Below are 6,496 nucleotides of genomic sequence, written 5' to 3' on the forward strand. Positions count from 1 at the left end.
TATGAGATTTCGATAGGAACAATGGGAATTTGTTCAAAAGTGGCTATGGTATCCGAGATAGGACAAGAACCTGGGTATGAGGTGGTCGACATTTCACCATGAAGGGACCCTCTAACTATGAGGAGTGGGAGAACTCCTAAAGTTGTTCAGAAGGAGATAGTAGACCAAGGATAGAAGGGGGAGGACGATCTCTCAACAATTCCTCACCCAGTCTAGTCAAAGCTGCCCTCGTCAAGTGAGTATTCTTGTACATGAGGGCAGGAATAATAGTATCAGCTGGAGAGAAAAAAAAAGAATTTGCGTTAACAATAACACAAAAAATAGTACAAAACATGAGTAAAAAGGATAATCTTGCCAAAGGGAACATCTAAGGTCGCTTCTATTGTGCTAAAACCAAAAACAAATAATAAGCCTTCGGCGATTAGGGCAGGTAAATTAAACTTTACGTCCTTTAATTTCCCCAGTGTAGAACAGAGAATAGGGTCTTCTAAAACATTGCCTAATGGAGGAAAGCTCTAGACGCCAAGCTATGGGATATGGAGGTGGAGAAGGAAGACCATAAAGAAAAATTTATCCTGTCATTCCCCTTGAGGAGGAATTCTACAGAATAGGGGAGTTTTAGGGCCAGATTGAAATTTAAAAACACCCTCTTTCACTTGGTGGGGAATGAAGAAATGGTGAAAGAGTCGAGTAGACAAAGGAAAGTCCAGTAAATGGGAAACAATAACAAAACCAACCGTAATCGAAAATGACTGGAGAATGAGTTGATTTAGGGGGCGTTCAAAATATACATTGACATCAGCAAAGAAAGGATGAATGGGAAATCTAAAACCACACAGGACTTGTTCCCAAAAAAATCACCACGCTTGTAGGAGGAGGAAGATGGGGGCAATCCTTATGCTTAGGAGTAATCGCGTATGAAGGGAAGTTGTAATTCCACCAAAGCTCATAGGCCTTTGATTCGGAAAACTCAAAAACACATTGGAAGTACCATTCATAAGAGGTTGACATTGTCAATAGAAAGAGATAAGAGAAACGAGAATAGGTAACGGAGTGCAGAGGACAAGAAAACATAGACAAGAGGAGGAAGACAAAGTGATTAGGAATTTTTTCTATTTTCCCTTTAGAAACCGGGGTAGGGCGTCGAAACAAACGTTTAAGCAAGGGCGTTGGATTAAAATGATAAGAAAAGCGGGATTAAAGAAGAACCGTTGGATGGAGCAATGAGTCGTTGAGTATAGTAAAACAAGTACACACTAAACGTCATAGGCAAGCATGTCACCAATAAGTATAGAAAGTATGGGTAGTCAATACAAAAAGTTATATTCCCGAGGTGTTAAAATCATTACTGAAATTAAGTATAGAAAGTTCGGGGAATCTAAAAAAGATTTCTTATATCATATTACAAGTTTGGTCGAACATCATCTGCTGATCAAAATTCCAAGTTAATTTAAAAAGTATATAAACTCGACCAGTCATGAAAAGCCCGGCCGAGTATGAAATTCAAAGGTAATCATGATATAAACTCAGTCGTTCGCTAATGCAAACATATAAATAAATTCGATAAGACATTAAGAATCGACCGAGTAATGAACAATGTTAAGGTATACGAGTAAACTCGAGTGGTCACCCATAGCCGACCAAATATTAAACTAGGATAATATTAAGTATATGGGTAAACTCGATCAGTTATCAATAATCCACCAGGTATGGTATTAAACATACAAATAAATTTGGTTAGTTGTTAATGATTGAATGAATAGTAAACTTAGATGAAATTCAACCTAAGAATAATTTTGTATAGTTACAAAAAAACAGGGCATAATTGTTAAATAAATAAGCAATAATTGTGAATATGACAAAATATTTCTAAACAAATAACTTAACTCTCAACAATCAAACCCCACCAATCAAAGCCAACATTAAAAGCTATATAATTGCTTAATATTCACTAAACATAGGCAACAACAAAGACAAATCCATGATTATAATATCATACAGAAAAATTAACACTCGGGATTGATAGTAAAAACACAGACTGAGAGCAAATTAGGAAACAGGTCGGGGGGTATAGTAGCAAGTAGTTCCCGATGGTCAAGGAAGTCAGCATGAGGATCAAAAACTAGCAACCCTTTCTTTCTCAGTTGTCTTATACCTCCCTTAGCCCCATGAGTGAAAGCCTTGGCGATGCTGGTAGCAATAGGAGCATTAAATTCAGCAGATTTTAGGAGGGCTCTTGTCCTCTTTTCAAATCGCTCAACTTCCCCTGCCTGATAGGCTATTAAAGCATCTTGGAAAGTTTTTGATTCAAGCTCCTTGGAGGTCAGTTCTTCTTTAATCAAAGCTAAAGGATGAACCTAGGGAAGTTAGTTCAGAATTTTGAGATTCTATAATAGCACCCCTAGCAGCCAATTCCACCTTTAACACTTGTAGTTGGGATAACAATTGAGCATTCTCGGTAGCATATATATCCACTTTGGAGGCTAATTCAGTACGAAGAAGGGTCTCTGCCTTAACTTTGGATTCAAAATCTTCTGAAGAAGCTTTCTATTTGATCGAGTTTAGGAGTTCTACCTCGAGAGACTAGCGAGTTTCTTGTAGCTAGTGAGATAATTCCTCAGAGGCTCGAGAGGAGGAGGTTCCAGAAACTTGTAGTTTTAGCTTGGCCACTTCTTGGGTTAGCTCATATATGTGTCGGCGCATGTTCATGTTGGCAATCCACCGCTGTCCAAAAGTTATTATTAGAATGCATCAATAAAAACAAAGGGAATGAACAAGCCGACTTATTATCACGTTCTGTGGGATGAAAATAAATTTTACCTGGTATTATTACCAATAAGAAAATCTGTCATCCAATGAATTTTAAACTTTTATTTGGAACCACCCGACTGTTCTTCCCATCCTAGGTGTAGGCGGGTACTAGAGTGACAGTCCGGACAAAAGGGGGAGGCTCGTCCGGTTCTCTGGCGCTTGTGTGATTCATCCTCAGAAACATGTGACTGAAAGGCCATCTCTAGCCTGATATAATCCAGCTCAACTTGCAGAAGATCCATCTTAGCCTTCTGTTGGTCTAAGACTTGTTGTTGTCCTGATATCAGTAAACCATCTACATGAACTTTCCCAGTCAAAACGGTTATTTCTAAAGCGCACTAGGCTTTTAAATCATCCAACTCTTCAGTTTTTTGCTTCAACTCTGAATAGGCTTTGTTCCTCAAAGCCACTTCTGACCAGACTTAGGATTGAGCTGATAATAAACGTACCTCTAGTTCTCTTTGGTGTGAATGATGTAGATCTAGAGCTTTCAATTGGCTAAGGATTTTTCCTTCTCATATAGCAATTGATCCCAGAGGGGATGATCGGAAGCCATAACTCCCAAGAAAATCTTTAGAGAAGAGTAAAACAAGAAAGAATAAAGTTTGATGTTATAGAAGGTAGGATCACACCCCTATTTAACTTGCTGGAGGTGTCACGGGATCATTGTAGCAGGAGTCACGGGATGATTGTAGTAGCAGTGATGGGATCACTGTAAAGGGTGTCACGAGATCACTACAGAGAATGACAGAAGGGTAAAAATAGACTTAGGTCAATCAGTCGGCTATACCTCCTTCGACTAGACTTGAAGGGGACGCTAGTGATACGGGTTATGGTAGATCGACCGAGCATATGAAGGAGGGGATCGGGTTGAGAGGGATAGGAAGGATATATGGTTGGCCAACTATAGACCGAGCGAATATCCAGGCACACACATATGCTCAGATGGGCAAAGTTCGCCTGAACTCCATGCATCCACACATGTTCGACCGGGTAAAGCCCGCCCGAGCATGAAGACAGTTAGCTTTATATAATATTCTCAGTATCGTACCGGCCGACCGTAGACTGAGTGAGCACCCCCGCACTCGTACATGCTTGATCGGGCAAAACCCGCCCGAGCATAAAGGCATCTAGCCTTATATAATATTCTCAATATCGTACCGGTCGACCGCAAGCCGAGTGAGCGCCCCCGCACTCCTACTTGCTCGACCAGATAAAGCCCGCCCGAGCATAAAGGTATTTAACCTTATATAATATTCTCAGTATCGTACCGGTCGACCACAGACCGAGTGAATGCCCCCGCACTCATACATGCTCGACCGAGCAAAGTTCGCCCGAGCATAAAGACATCTAGCCTTATATAATATTCTCAGTATCCTACCAGCCGACCACAGGCCGAGTGAGCGCCCCCACGCTCGTACATGCTCGACCGGGCAAAGTCCGCCCGAGCATAAAGAAAGGATCAACAGAAGCTATTCTTAACAGCATATACAGCCGGCTTGAACAACCGGCCAAGATATATTTAACAGGAAACATTCTTAATAGTATATATGACCGACTTGAATGACTGACCGAGATACATTCAGCAGGAAGTACTCTTAACAGTATATACGGCCGGCTTGAACGACCGGCCGAGGTATATTCAACAGAAGGTATTCTTAATAGCATATATGGCCAGCTTGAACGACCGACCGAGATATATTTAACAGGAAGCATTCTTAACAGTATATACGACCGGCTTGAATGACCGACTGAGATATATTCAACAGGAAGCACTCTTAACAATATATATGACCGGCTTGAACGACCGATCGAGGTATATTCAGCAGGAGGTATTATTAACAGTATATATGACCAGCTTGAACGACCGGTTGAGACATATTCAACAGAGGGCATTCTTAACAGTATACACGGTCGGCTCAAATGATCGGTCAAAATATGCTTAACAGAATATTCGACAGGAAATATCTTCTAGAAGCTTTTTTAATTATGACGACATGTTATAAACGACAAAATAAATACATATAGGGTACATAAAAGATTCCTTGAAGAATTATTGCACGAAATATAGAAGATGACTTTATCTCCTAACAAACTCTAATGAACCGGGGACCACCTCACGACTACGGAGGTCACATGAGGTGGTATAAAAAGGGGAATCTTCTCCGTTGACAAGGTATGTAAGTTCTAGCATCTGAACTCTGTTTTCACTTCAATTACTCTTCTTCTTCTTCTTCTTCTTCTTCCATCGATGAGAGGAACTGACTTGAGCATCGGAGGGCCTAGCCAGGGATCCCCACCCTGGTCTTAAGTCGCTAACGCTTTGTTGGCTTGTCTCATTGTGCGTAGGAACGTGGAGGAGTTTCTTCGGATCATCGGAGTTCATCTTCATCGGAGGTCATCATCATCCATCGGAACCAGTGCTTATCCTCGCAGATCTCGGACAAGATCAGTAGTCTCTCTTCATCTTTTATATAAATTTTGCCCTTTTTTTCTTCCCCGATAAAATACTTAGATAGTGTTTGGTTCACTCCTAGGAATCAGAATAGAAATGAGTATCATAGTATTATAGAATGAGAATGAGTATGACCTTGAGTATCATTATTAAAAATAATGTTTGTTTAGTTGAATATTTTTAATCGGAATGAATTTAAATTTTCTTTTTTACCCTTAGAGGAAAATAAGAGAAAAAATTAGATGTGAGAGGAAAATATGATGAGTGAGAATGATGAGAGAGAAAATGTGATAAGAGAGAAAATATAATGGGACAATTGAAGAGAGGGAAAGTGTGGTGAGAGAAAATGAGGAGAGGGAACTTGATAGGAGAGATTGAGGAGAAAAAAAGTATGATGAGAGATAAAGTGTGATGGAAAAATTAAGAAAGGGAAAGTGTTATGAGAGAAAATGAGGAGAGAAAAAGTATAATGAGAGAAAAAGTATGTTGAGAGAAAAAGTATGATGAGAAAAATGAAGAAAGGAAAAGTATGATGAGAGAAAATGAGTAGAGAGTATGTGATAAGAGAGAATGAAGAGAGAGAAAGTGTGATGAGAGAAAATGAGTTGAGAGAGTATGCTGGGAGAGATTGATGAGAGAGAAAGGATGATGAGAGAGAAAGTAGGATGAAAAAATGAGGAAAGAGTGTATAACAAGAGAGAAAGTGTGATGGAAGATAATGAAGAGAGAGAAAATAAGGAGAGAGAGTGTGTGATAGGAGAGAATACAGAAAGAAAATGATAGAGAACGAGGAGAGAGAAAGTATAATGAGAAAATGAGGAGAAAGAAAGTACGATGAAAGAGAACAATGAGAGAAAAAGTAAAGTGAAAAAAAAATTGAATAAACATATTAAAAGTATTTTTATCCAAAATTTAATATTCATTATCATTCGGATCATTCCTATCAAAACTCAAAGGAAGAGGTGAGTTTCATCAATATCCAAAATTTTAAATTTCATTTTAAAATTTTAATTCTATTCCCATTAACTAAATACAAAGTTTAAAAATAAATCCATTCTTTTGATTCCAAATCCTTAAACCAAACGTCACATTATTTTGATTCGAGAACCCAACAATTTCCTCACTAAATTATCATAATTGCGGAGTGCGGACTCAGAAAACCTGGGCCAATCAATAATAATAATCAACAGCCGAATTTTTCAATAAATTAAATAGTTATAAATTAAAAAA

Source organism: Zingiber officinale, chromosome 1A (assembly GCF_018446385.1).
Source record: "Zingiber officinale cultivar Zhangliang chromosome 1A, Zo_v1.1, whole genome shotgun sequence".
Lineage (NCBI taxonomy): Eukaryota > Viridiplantae > Streptophyta > Magnoliopsida > Zingiberales > Zingiberaceae > Zingiber > Zingiber officinale.